The sequence below is a fragment of the Oncorhynchus clarkii genome, chromosome 8, assembly GCF_045791955.1.
Source record: "Oncorhynchus clarkii lewisi isolate Uvic-CL-2024 chromosome 8, UVic_Ocla_1.0, whole genome shotgun sequence".
Taxonomy (NCBI): domain Eukaryota; kingdom Metazoa; phylum Chordata; class Actinopteri; order Salmoniformes; family Salmonidae; genus Oncorhynchus; species Oncorhynchus clarkii.
The window spans coordinates 36,705,554-36,718,821 of NC_092154.1; positions in this window are offsets into that span (position 1 = coordinate 36,705,554).

The window sequence follows — 13,268 nt, forward strand, 5'->3', positions numbered from 1 at the left end:
AACATAAACAATGTCCCATAACCCACAGGTGGAAAAAATGCTACTTAAGTATGATCCCCAATTAGAGACAACAATAACCAGCTGCCTCTAATTGGGAATCATACAAATCACCAACATAGAAAATAAACCTAGAACCCCACATAGAAAATATAAACTAGAACAACCCCCCAGTCACGCCCTGACTTACTCTGCCATATAAAATATGGTAGAGTACCCCCAAAGGTGCGGACTCCGACCTAACCTGAAACAAAAAGGGAGGGTTGGTGGGGGGGGGGGTCTGGTGCGGGACGAAGTACCCGCTCATCCCGCAGATCCAGCCATGGACCCAGGCTGAACACTGTGCCTGGACTGGACCTAGATGCCGAGGAAGGCTCCTGCCTTGTAGTGGGACTGGACGCCGTGTCTGGACTGGGCATCGGTGTAGAGGAGGGCTCCTGCCATGGAGCTGGACTGGACGCCGTGTCTGGACTGGGCATTGGTGTAGAGGAGGGCTCCTGCCATGGAGCTGGACTGGACGCCGTGTCTGGACTGGGCATCGGTGTAGAGGAGGGCTCCTGCCATGGAGCTGGACTGGACGCCGTATCTGGACTGGGCATCGGTGTAGAGGAGGGCTCCTGCCATGGAGCTGGACTGGACGCCGTGTCTGGACTGGGCATCGGTGTAGAGGAAGGCTCCTGCCATGGAGCTGGACTGGACGCCGTGTCTGGACTGGGCATCGGTGTAGAGGAGGGCTCCTGCCATGGAGCTGGACTTGACGCCGTGTCTGGACTGGGCATCGGTGTAGAGGAAGGCTCCTGCCATGGAGCTGGACTGGACGCCGTGTCTGGACTGGGCATCGGTGTAGAGGAGGGCTCCTGCCATGGAGCTGGACTGGACGCCGTATCTGGACTGGGCATCGGTGTAGAGGAGGGCTCCTGCCATGGAGCTGGACTGGACGCCGTGTCTGGACTGGGCATCGGTGTAGAGGAAGGCTCCTGCCATGGAGCTGGACTGGACGCCGTGTCTGGACTGGGCATCGGTGTAGAGGAGGGCTCCTGCCATGGAGCTGGACTGGACGCCGTGTCTGGACTGGGCATCGTGTAGAGGAAGGCTCCTTCCATGGAGCTGGACTCGACGCCGTGTTTGGACTGGACATCGGCACAGGAGAAGGCTCCCTCCATGGAGCTGGACTGGACGCTGTGCCTGGACTGGGCACCAATGCAGAAGAAGACTCTGGACTTGGAGCTAAACTGGACGCCGTGCTCAGACTGGGGATCGACGCAGGGGAAGGCTCCGGCCATGGAACTGGAGGTTCCGGACCATTGACTGTCGCAGGAGGTTCCGGACCGTGGACCGTCGCAGGAGGTTGCGGACCATTGACCATCGCAGGAGGTTCCGGACCGTTGACCGTCGCAGGAGGTTCCGGACCGTTGACCGTCTCAGGAAGTTGCAGACCATTGACCGTCTCAGGAGGTTCCGGACCGTGGACCGTCTCAGGAGGTTCCGGACTGTGAATTGTCGCCGGAAGCTCTGGACTGGGAACTGTCGCTGGAAGCTCTGGACTGGGAACTGTCGCCGGAAGCTCTGGACTGGGGATCGTCGCAGGAAGCCTGGTGCGTGGGGCCGGCACTGGAGGTACCGGGCTGGTGACAGGCACCTCAGGGCGAGCGCGAGGAGCAGGCACAGGACGTACTGGACTGGGGAGGTGCACTGGAGGCCTGATGCGTGGGGCCGGTACAAGTGGCACCGGACTAGTGAAACGAACTTCAGGGCGAGTGCAGGGAGGAGGCACAGGACGTACTGGACTGGGGAGGCGCACTGGAGGCCTGATGCGTGGGGCCGGTACAAGTGGCACCGGACTAGTGAAACGGACTTCAGGGCAAGTGCGGGGAGAAGGAACAGGACATACTGGACTGGGGACACGCACTTCAGGGAATGTCCTACGAGCAGGCACAGGACGTACCTGACTGGGAACAAGCACTTCAAGGAGAGTGCGAGGAGCAGGCACAGGATGTACCGAACTGGGGACACGCACTTGAGGGAGAGTGCGAGGAACAGGCACAGGACGTACCGGGATGTGGAGACGTACTGGAGACCTGGTGCGTATAGCCGGCATCAATTGTTACGGAACTTTAACACACTTCTCAGGACGAGTATGGGGAGCTGACTCAGGTGGCACCAAACTGACTTAGGGCAATATCCGTGCATCCTCCACCAACTCAACAAGTCTCCCATTTCTCTCTCCTCCAAATTCTCCCTCTTCTCCCAGACTGGCTCTGGTTCACTCCTCGGCTCCACCGACTGCTCCATGAGACCCCCCACAATTTTTTCTTGGGATTTCTGTGGCCTTCCTCCCCTCCTTCGTCGCTGTCCCTCCTTCGTCGCTGTCTCTCCTTCGTCGCTGTCCCTCCTTCGTCGCTGTCCCTCCTTCGTCGCGGTCTCTCCTTCGTCGCTCTCCCTCCTTCGTCGCTGTCCCTCCTTCGTCGCTGTCTCTCCTTCGCTGCTTCCGCCTGCTTCCATTGTAGGCTATTGTCTCCTGCCATTATTTCGTCCCAAGTCCAGGATCTTCTCTCCCTGATCTCCTCCAAAGACCAGGATGCCATCTCCTCCCAGGCACGCTGCTTGGTCCTTTGTTGATGGGATATTCTGTCACGTTGTTTGTAATAATGAATGTCGGACCAAGGCGCAGCGTACGTTGAGTTCCACATCATTTATTAAAGAAGTGAAACTTTAACAAAGACAAAACAATAAACAATAAACTAACAAACAGCGAACCGTGACTACAACACTAACTCAAAACATAAACAATGTCCCATAACCCACAGGTGGAAAAAATGCTACTTAAGTATGATCCCCAATTAGAGACAAAGTTAACCAGCTGCCTCTAATTGGGAATCATACAAATCACCAATATAAAAAATAAACCTATAACCCCACATAGAAAATATAAACTAGAACAACCCCCCAGTCACGCCCTGACCTACTCTACCATAGAAAATAAAAGCTTTCTATGGTCAGGACGTGACACAAACTGTGACCAAGAACCCGATGGCCACTCTGACAGAGCTCCAGAGTTCTTCTGTGGAGATGGCAGAACCTTCCAGAAAGACAACTATCTCTGCAGCATTCCACCAACCAGGCCTTTATGGTAGAGTGGCCAGACGGTAGCCACTCCTCAGTAAAAGGCAACTAAAGAACTCTCAGACCATGAGAAACAAGATTCTCTTGTCTGATGAAACCAGTATTGAAATATTTGGCCTGAATGCCAAGTGTCACATCTGGAGGAAACCTGGCATCATCCCGTATGTGAAGCATGGTGGTCACAGCTTCATGTTGTGGGGATGCTTTTCAGCATCATGGATTTTCAGCGGCATGGATTGGGAGACTTGTCAGGATCGAGCGAAAAATGAACGGAACAAAGATGAAAACCTGCTTCAGAGAGCTCAGGACCTCAGACTTGGGCGAAGGTTTACCTTCCAACAGGACAACGACCCTAAGCACACAGCCAAGACAACGCAGGAGTGGCTTTGGGACAAGTCTCTGAGTGGCCCAGCCAGAGACCAGACTTGAACCCGATCGAACATCTCTGGAGAGACCTGAAAATAGCTGTGCAGCGACGCTCCCCATCCAACCTGACAGAGCTTGAGAGGATCTACAGAGAAAAATAGGAGAAACTCCCCAAATACAGGTGTGCCAAGCTTGTAGCGTCATACCCAAGAAGACTCGAGGCAGTATTCGCTGCCAAAGGTGCTTTGACTTACCAAAGCACAGATTGAATGGTAAGCTTCCTGCTTTTAATCCCTGCTTGTACTTCCTAGGGGTACACTCAAAATGACTGCCAGTCCATCCATTATGCCGTCATTGACATGAATTGGGAGGCCCGTTCCATAGTCTCAGTTGGTATTAGATAGAACGCCGCCAAAACAACCTGTGGTTACCTAGTTTATCCCTTTGGCTCACAACAAAAACACAATATTTTTCAAACACAATGTTCTTGTTGTCTGCTTGTTTTAATTCATTACTAAACTACATTTAAGAAAAAGACAACATGTATAAAGATTTACATTTCGACATTGCCTGCTCGCTAGCGTTCTCACTACTTAGAAAAATTTAATATTGTAGGGTTCCCTCATGCCCTTTTTCATGGCGGTGCTAGTAACCACGCGAGTGAGTGCTAGCTAGCTACCAACCAGAACATGAAGCTAGCCAAGACCAAAAACAAACAAACGGACTACACAGCTACAACTAGTTACAAACTGACTATACTAAGCAAGTTAAATGTCTTGCCTGTGATTAAATAATTTTCACACACCTGTAGCAAGACAGTGCCAATAGACATGGTCACCCTCTTCATGGTTCCTAAGCAACTTTGCAGTATATACAGTGGGGCAAAAAAGTATTTAGTAAGACACCAATTGTGCAATTTCTACACTTAAAAATATGATAGAGGCCTGTAATTTTCATCATAGATACACTTCAACTATGACAGACAAAATGAGGAAAAAAAATCCAGAAAATCACATTGTAGGATTTTTTATGAATTTATTTGCAAATCATGGTGGAAAATAAATATTTGGTCACCTACAAACAAGCAAGATTTCTGGCTCTCACAGACCTGTAACTTCTTATTTAAGAGGCTCCTCTGTTCTCCACTCGTTACCTGTATTAATGGCACCTGTTTGAACTTGTTATCAGTATAAAAGACACCTGTCCACAACCTCAAACAGTCACACTCCAAACTCCACTATGGCCAAGAACAAAGAGCTGTCAAAGGACACCAGAAACACAATTGTAGATCTGCACCAGGCTAGAAAGACTAAATGTACAATAGGTAAGCAGCTTGGTTTGAAGAAATCAACTGTGGGAGCAATTATTAGGAAATGGAAGACATACAAGACCACTGATAATCTCCCTCGATCTGGGGCTCCACGCAAGATCTCACCCCGTGGGGTCAAAATAATCACAAGAACGGTGAGCAAAAATCCCAGAACCACATGGGGGGACCTAGTGAATGACCTGCAGAGAGCTGGGATCAAAGTAACAAAGCCTACCATCAGTAACACACTACGCCGCCAGGGACTCAAATCCTGCAGTGCCAGATGTTTCCCCCTGCTTAAGCCAGTACATGTCCAGGCCCGTCTGAAGTTTGCTAGAGAGCAGTTGGATGATCCAGAAGAAGATTGGGAGAATGTCATATGGTCAGATGAAACCAAAATATAACTTTTTGGTAAAAACTCAACTCGTCCTGTTTGGAGGACAAAGAATGCTGAGTTGCATCCAAAGAACACCATAACTACTGTGAAGCATGGGGGTGGAAACATCATGCTTTGGGGCTGTTTTTCTGCAAAGGGACCAGGACGACTGATCCGTGTAAGGGAAAAAATGAATGGGGCCATGTATCGTGAGATTTTGAGTGAAAACCTCCTTCCATCAGCAAGGGCATTGAAGATGAAACGTGGCTGGGTCTTTCAGCATGACAATGATCCCGAACACACCGCCTGGGCAACGAAGGAGTGGCTTCGTAAGAAGCATTTCAAGGTCCTGGAGTGGCCTAGCCAGTCTCCAGATCTCAACCCCATAGAAAATCTTTGGAGGGAGTTGAAAGTCCGTGTTGCCCAGCAACAGCCCCAAAACATCACTGCTCTAGAGGAGATCTGCATGGAGGAATGGGCCAAAATACCAGCAACAGTATGTGAAAACCTTGTGAAGACTTATAGAAAACATTTGACCTCTGTCATTGCCAACAAAGGGTATATAACAAAGTATTGAGATAAACGTTTGTTATTGACCAAATACTTATTTTCCACCATAATTTGCAAATAAATTCATAAAAAATCCTACAATGTGATTTTCTGGATTTTTACAGGCCTCTCTCATCTTTTTAAGTGGGAGAACTTGCACATTTGGTGGCTGACTAAATACTTTTTTGCCCCACTGTATATGGTCGAGGGGAATTCTTTCTTATGACGTGAATATGGACTCGGAGTATGGATTCTATTACTATCAGTTGTTCTGATAACACAATTAAAAGGTTTCTAATATCATAATGATACGGTTTTTGATGTCATAATGAGAAGGGTCCTCATGTCATAATGATAAGGGATCTCATGTCAATGAGAATAGTGTCATTATCAGAACAGTTCTGATGTCACAATGAGGATGATGACATAAAGCCAGGCATGATGGCCCATAGATGGTTGTAAGCTGTGACTGAGTGATATTGAGCTCAGGCAGCTGAAAGAGGAGAGGCTCTATTCCTGTCCTTCTCTGCCTCAGCACACATCACCAACCTCATCAGCCCCAACCCCTCAAAGCCCCTCAAGCCACCATCGCTCCCTATCTCACCCTCTATTTCCCCCCGGCTCTCTATCCTTCTCACCCTCCTCAAGCCCCTGGCCACCCTGCTGGGTGTACCTGGAGGTAAGATGACACAACAAGATCTCACGGTTTCACTTCAGTATTCAACGTTTGTCCAGGGTAGGGTAAACGTCTATGGATGACGTGAAAGTACACTGTAACAAAAAACTCATTTATATGGTCATTTTGGGTATTGTCAACAGTAGAATACTGTGAAACATTTTACTGCAGCATACTGTAAAGTATGGAGCATTGTGGCAAAAGTTTGTGGGCGTGGAAAGAATTGTGGTATTTTGAATGGCACTATAATTCCACCCCACAGAATACAGTATCCGTACTGTATTTTTGGAATACCAAAAACTTTTTGACCACTGGAGGGTGGATGGTATTTTTGGTAGAGGCTCATTAACATATTTTGAGGCATGCCTTGTAAGAGGCTCTATTTGTTGCACCCGTGAGTGAGAATGCTGTACCTATTTATCTCCTATGTAGCAGTAGTGCTCCATCAATTTAAAATATATAGGGGATATATTTGAGTTGCAGCAAGTCTTGAACCTTAAATGGCTAGTTTGGAAGCCTTTGTAAGGCCTCTAGAAGTGCAAGTGATTTAAAACGCCAAATATTTATTGATATGCTGTAATGTGTAAACACATGACCCAACAGCCAACCTGCTTGCACCAATCCCTTGTAAATACTGTAAAACACAAACCTCACCCCTCAATGATTTTGATTCTTCCATCCATTCATTCATTCATTTATTCATCGCGATTACGGTAGCATTAACTTTTTACAGTATAATACAATCAATTTTACGGTATTGTGCTGTGCTTCATTACACAGTACTTTGCTTTGATGCTGTATTTGTATTGCAGTAGTTGTACTACTATATGATATAGAGAAATGTACTTGCCATGAACTGCATATAAGCTAATGTCAAATTCACATCAACTCCTTGACAGTGTAGGCAAGGGTTAAGACTGGTAAAACAGAACAGACTTGACGGTTAGGTTTAGGCATTAATTATGACTTGTTAAGGTAGGGGTTAAGGTTTGGGATAAGGAGAAAAATTCAACAAGTGCCTAGCACTGGGTTCAAACCTGCAATCCTTGGATCTGAAGCACATGGTTTAAGCACTTTGCCTATCCCCATCCACAATGTCCTAGCAAGCATTGAGCCTAATTGAGCGTAATGTGTGCTCACGTTGCCCCTAGTGGACGGTATTTTTATTTTTATTTTTTTTATTTTACCTTTATTTAACCAGGCAAGTCAGTTAAGAACAAATTCTTATTTTCAATGACGGCCTGGGAACAGTGGGTTAACTGCCTGTTCAGGGGCAGAACGACAGATTTGTACCTTGTCAGCTCGGGGGTTTGAACTCGCCGCCCCGGTATTGAAGGCATCTCCCGATGTCTGATGCTCTATCTTATCATATCCCAATCCTATTCTTTCCTATCCTATCCCATAGTGTGGGGGTTGCATGTATGTGGTGTAGAAACGTTGTTGTGTTGTGTTCTCGATGGTGGTGACCTTGTTATGGCCAGCCAGAGGATGGAGAGCCACAGACCTGCGTGATCATGGGATATTGTTTAGCAGGGCAGAATAAAACAGCCTCCCCAAATATCAAGGCTCAGAACAGTGTGCTTGGTCCATCTTGCCACTGTATGGTTTATGTGTGTGTGTGTGTGTGTGTGTGTGTGTGTGTGTGTGTGTGTGTGTGTGTGTGTGTGTGTGTGTGTGTGTGTGTGTGTGTGTGTGTGTGTGTGTGTGTGTGTGTCTGCAAGTGTTTAGTGTACCTAAATGGCTATTAAAGAGGGATCCTGTGACCTGTGATGTCACTTGTGTAAAATCTCTGTTCCCTGTTCTCAGCCCATGACAGGGCTTTTAAAAAAAAGTAACGTGGGGCTGTTACGCAGAAGAGAGCATCCGGGGTCTGCCAGCTCCAAAGGGTTGTATGTTTGTGTATGTGTGTGTCTATACTGTGTGTGTCAACTCCAAAGCGGCTGTGGCGGCATTACGCCCCGATAAACCCTGGGCCTTGTTCTAATACTCTTAAACTGCATACGCCCTCCTCAATTTCATCCTGCCTTCATCCTTCCTAGACGTAATCCCTCGACCCTCGTCAGACATGACTAGATTAGTGGAAGAAAATCATTGCAGTGAAAGCTAATCTGAAAACCTAAATCAATCAGTCAATCAATAAATCATTCAAATTGTAGCTGCATATACTGTTACTGCCATGAATGTGGGTCAGTTTTGCTTTTTTACTCCTAATGATTAGGGTTAGGATTAGGGGTGGGTAAACTGATCCTAAATCTGTGCCTACAACCCAGGCAGCTTCTGCCCAGAGCTCTCCCAGAGAGAGGTGGTTTAACTTGGAGAGAGAGGGGATAGAAGGACTGTCTGCTGTTGCCATAGGGACAGGAAGCAAGCCAGGCACACTGACCTGGGGAATTTAAGACCCATTTGATGGACTGTTTCTTTCACTGACATGGAAAGAGTTATTTGAAGCATGCTTGAAATGTTTACGTTGGATTTAGTTGATGTGCATTAGCCTCTGATCCACTTACTGACTCATAATTCATCATTTACATGGAAATGATCAAGAGCTCAATCAGAGGATTTGATGACATTTCTCGTCTTTTTTTCCCGACAAAGCCTACTTTTTCATGCATATAGAGATGTTAAATGAGACTGTATATAATTCCACGCTTTTTGCCAATTCATGACTAAATGAAATATGTGAATCCAAACTTTATTACAAGAAGTAACGTTGGATACACCTGTCCAGTTTAGATATGTCGTCTGTATTTCATATGTGCGGCTGGCCCCCTGGTGGCCAGGGACAACGAAACAAGTGGTTTATTCAAAACCAAGCTCAAGAATAAAGAAAATACACGAAACCATACATAGAGTTATATCATTTCTCAAAAAAAAACATATTGACCTATATAATACTCTATTAGCTACCATTGAAATGTACTGTTCTTTCTCTCTTAAGCCTCTTTATTTACTTATGTCCCTTTGAATGAAAGGACAACTTTGAAACTAACTTCTACTGTTGAAAGAACCCGTATTGCCCTTCCAGGGATATAGTATATATAGTACCAGTCAAAGGTTTGGACACACCTACACATTCATGGGTTTTTCTTTATTTAGACTATTTTCTACATTGTAGAACAATAATGAAGACATCAAAACAATGAAATAACACATATGGAATCATGTAGTAACCAACAAAGAGTATTTTATATTTGAGATTCTTCCAAGTAGCCACCCAGTCTTGAAGGAGTTCCCACATATGCTGAGCACTTGTTGGTTGCCTTTCCTTCATTCTGCAGTCCAACTCATCCCAAACCATCTCAAATGGGTTGAGGTTGGGTGATTGTGGATGCGAGGTCATCTGATGCAGCACTCCATTACTCTCCTTCTTGGTCAAACAGCCCTTGCACAGCCTGGAGGTGGGTTGGGTCATTGTCTTGTTGAAAAACAAATGATAGTCCCACTAAGCACAAATCAGATGGGATGGCGTATCGCTGCAGAATGATGTGGTAGCCATACTGGTTAAGTGTGCCTTGAATTGTAAATAAATCACAGAGAGTGTCACCAGCAAAGCACCCCCCACACCATCACACCTCCTCCTCCATGTTTCATTGTAGGAACCACACATGTAGAGATCATCTGTTCACCGACTCTGCATCTCACAAAGGCACGGTGGTTGGAACCAAAATTCTCAGACCAAAGGACAGATTTACACCGGTCTAATGTCCATTGCCTGTGTTTCGTGGCCCATGCAAGTATTCTTCTTATTGTTGTCCTTTACCAGTGATTTATTTGCAGCAATTCGACCATGAAGGGCTGATTCATGCAGTCTCCCTGAACAGTTGATGTTGAGATGTATCTGTTACTTGAACTCTGTGAAGCATTTATTTAGGCTGCAATTTTTGAGGCTATTAACTCTAATGAACTTATCATCTGCAGCAGAGTCTTCCTTTCCTGTGGAGGTCCTCATGAGAGTCCTTTTCATTATTGTAACGGCTGTTGGAAGGAGTGGAGGACCATGATGCAGCGTGGTACGTGTTCATCTTTATTATTGGAACTGAACACTGATTAACCAAAATAACAAAGAGAATGAACAAAAACCAAAACAGTTCTATCTGGTGCAGAAAGACACAAAACAGAAAACAACTACCCACAAAACCCATGTGGGAAAAAGCTACCTAAGTATGGTTCTCCATCAGAGACAACGATAGACAGCTCTGATTGAGAACCACACCTGGCCAAACAACAAAGAAATACAAAACATAGAAAATGAACATAGAATGCCCACCCTAGTCACACCCTGGCCTAACCAAAATAGAGAATAAAAGCCTCTCTATGGCCAGGGCGTGACAATTATAGAGCTTGATGGTTTTTGCGACTGCACTTGAAGAAACTTTCAAAGTTCTTGACATTTTCCAGGTTGACTGACCTACATGTCTTAATAAAGTAATGATGGACTGTCGTTTCTCTTTGCTTATTTGAGCTGTCCTTGACATAATATGGACTTGGTCTTTTACCAAATAGTGCTATCTTCTGTATACCACCCCTACCTTGTCACAACACAACTGATTGGCTCAAACGCATTAAGGAAAGAAATTCCACAAATGTACTTTTAACAAGGCACACCTGTAAATTGAAATGCATTCCAGGTGACTACCTCATAAAGCTGGTTGAGAGAATGTCAAGAGTGTGCAAAGCTGTCATCAAGGCAAAGGGTGGCTACTTTGAAGAATTTCTTGAATGAGTAGGTGTGTCCAAACGTTTGACTGGTACTATATATACTATATCCCTGGAAGGGCAATACAGGTTCTTTCAACAGTAGAAGTTAGTTTCAAAGTTGTCCTTTCATTCAAAGGGACATAAGTAAATAAAGAGGCTTAAGAGAGAAAGAACAGTACATTTCAATGGTAGCTAATAGAGCATAATGGCCTCAGGCATGTTGCAATCACAATCTGACACAGTTGACATAGTCAGTCACCTGTGCATTCTTATGTGTTCAACCTGAATGTCAACAGCCACTAGTCATGTGGTATAGGCCTCAGTGATTCCTGGTAGAAGTTACTGAAAGGCTCAGATCTTGGCATTACTTAATAAGATTGAAAAGAGGGTTCTTTGCAGTTCGCACACCATATGAAGTCCCAGGTGCATGGTGGGACAACCCCTCAATATTAGAAAAATAATCTCCAGCACACTGGTAGGCCTATACTGTATGCTATACAGTGTAGGCTTCGTGGGCCTGTCTAACTTGTTTGTTTCTTTGCTCAAAATTATATTTATCTGGCTAATAATGGGGGCCTCAAAATAGTCCAGGTTGACCGAAATGCCAGAGACAATTTCTGGTCCCAGTCCTCCCCTGCCAGTGTATTTGAGGTTATTTTACTAGCACTGTTTTACTTGCCATGTCCTCTGTTGTGGGGATTCCCTCTCCTCTCCCAGCCAATAGAAATGGTTCCCTTTGCAGCTATTTGAGGGTGATGCTGAAGAGCCATACCAAGTGTGCTAGCCACTGCCTGACATAGGCCTGAGCTAGAGACAGGAAGGATGACGTGGTTGAGTGGTGGACACTGTACACGGACAGGGGCTCACATTCCCTGAGAGAGAGCTGTGGAGAGGATGAGGAGGGGTGGGGAGGAGAAGATCGAAAGGAGGGAGAGTAGGAAAGGGAGGAAAGTGGGAGGATGATGCTGTCTGGATGATGCCCCCCCCCCCAGTCAAAGGCCTGAGGTGCCTCCAAAGTGGGTGGCCTGCACTTGTCTCCTCAGACACTGGGACAGCCCCTAACTGCATGCCAACACAGGCTGAGATCAATGTGGGGCCTGACACTGTCAACTAGCAGGGATGTCACACTTTACAGTAGCAGAGGTCTTGTTCAGTTTCCTGAGTCCCACAGTTAGAATATGATCAATAAATATTATATATAGCCCAATTATCAGTCCGGTTAAGCACTGCCTATCTGGACTAATAATCAATCCCTCCACCTCACTGCTAGTATGATAACAAGTCGAGTTGTAAACAGACTATAATGTGACCACTGTTGACGACTTTCAAAGTCCCTATCGTCAAACTATCTGGACATAAGAAGTATTTAATCCTGTTATTAAATCGGGGTTATATCAGATCAATGTGCTGCATTGTTTTGTGCTCATCCTCAGATTTATAACAACTCGATGTAAAGCCAACTCCGTGAACATCACTGTCGTTGCCACAGTGATGCGCGAGCGTGCACGTTGCCAGCCGCGCCACATCAAAGCAAAACACCATTAGTGTCGTCACTGTTCACACTCAAGCCTGTATACGTCATTGATGGACCGCTTTGAACTTTTTCCCCCTTTTTCAATGTTATTTTCCGTGATGTTGCACATTTTGATTATAACTCTCACTGGCTGTCGCTTATTCCCATTTTAGCCTATTTATCATATAAGTATTTTGGAACTGCATGTGAATGCCATGAACAGCTGCAACGTTGCATAGTCATGTTACCGATTATAGCTCTCAATAAATAAACATACAAACACGTCGGCTTCATTAGCCTATAGGCCTATAATAATATGTGTCACTGTTGCTGCACGTTTCACCCACCTTGTGGTGACCTGCCCTTCACTGTCATTCAATCATCTCAAATGTTAAAGAGGGCGTTGCATTGACTATACTGCGACCACGTCTTACTGTTACACTGAAAACGAAATAATAACCCAGGCTACATTATTTATTTTAAATTCAATTTGTACTACCCCCCTAATATTTCCCGGCCGAATCCTCTTCCAACGTCCGACCGCGGGCCACTCTAGAAATACAGGTGCTCTAATTTCTGACGATCGCTCCAAGCCCCACTCCTCTCCTCTCCACAACACCCCGGATGTAAGCCTGCACACAGCGGTTGCTCCATACCGTAT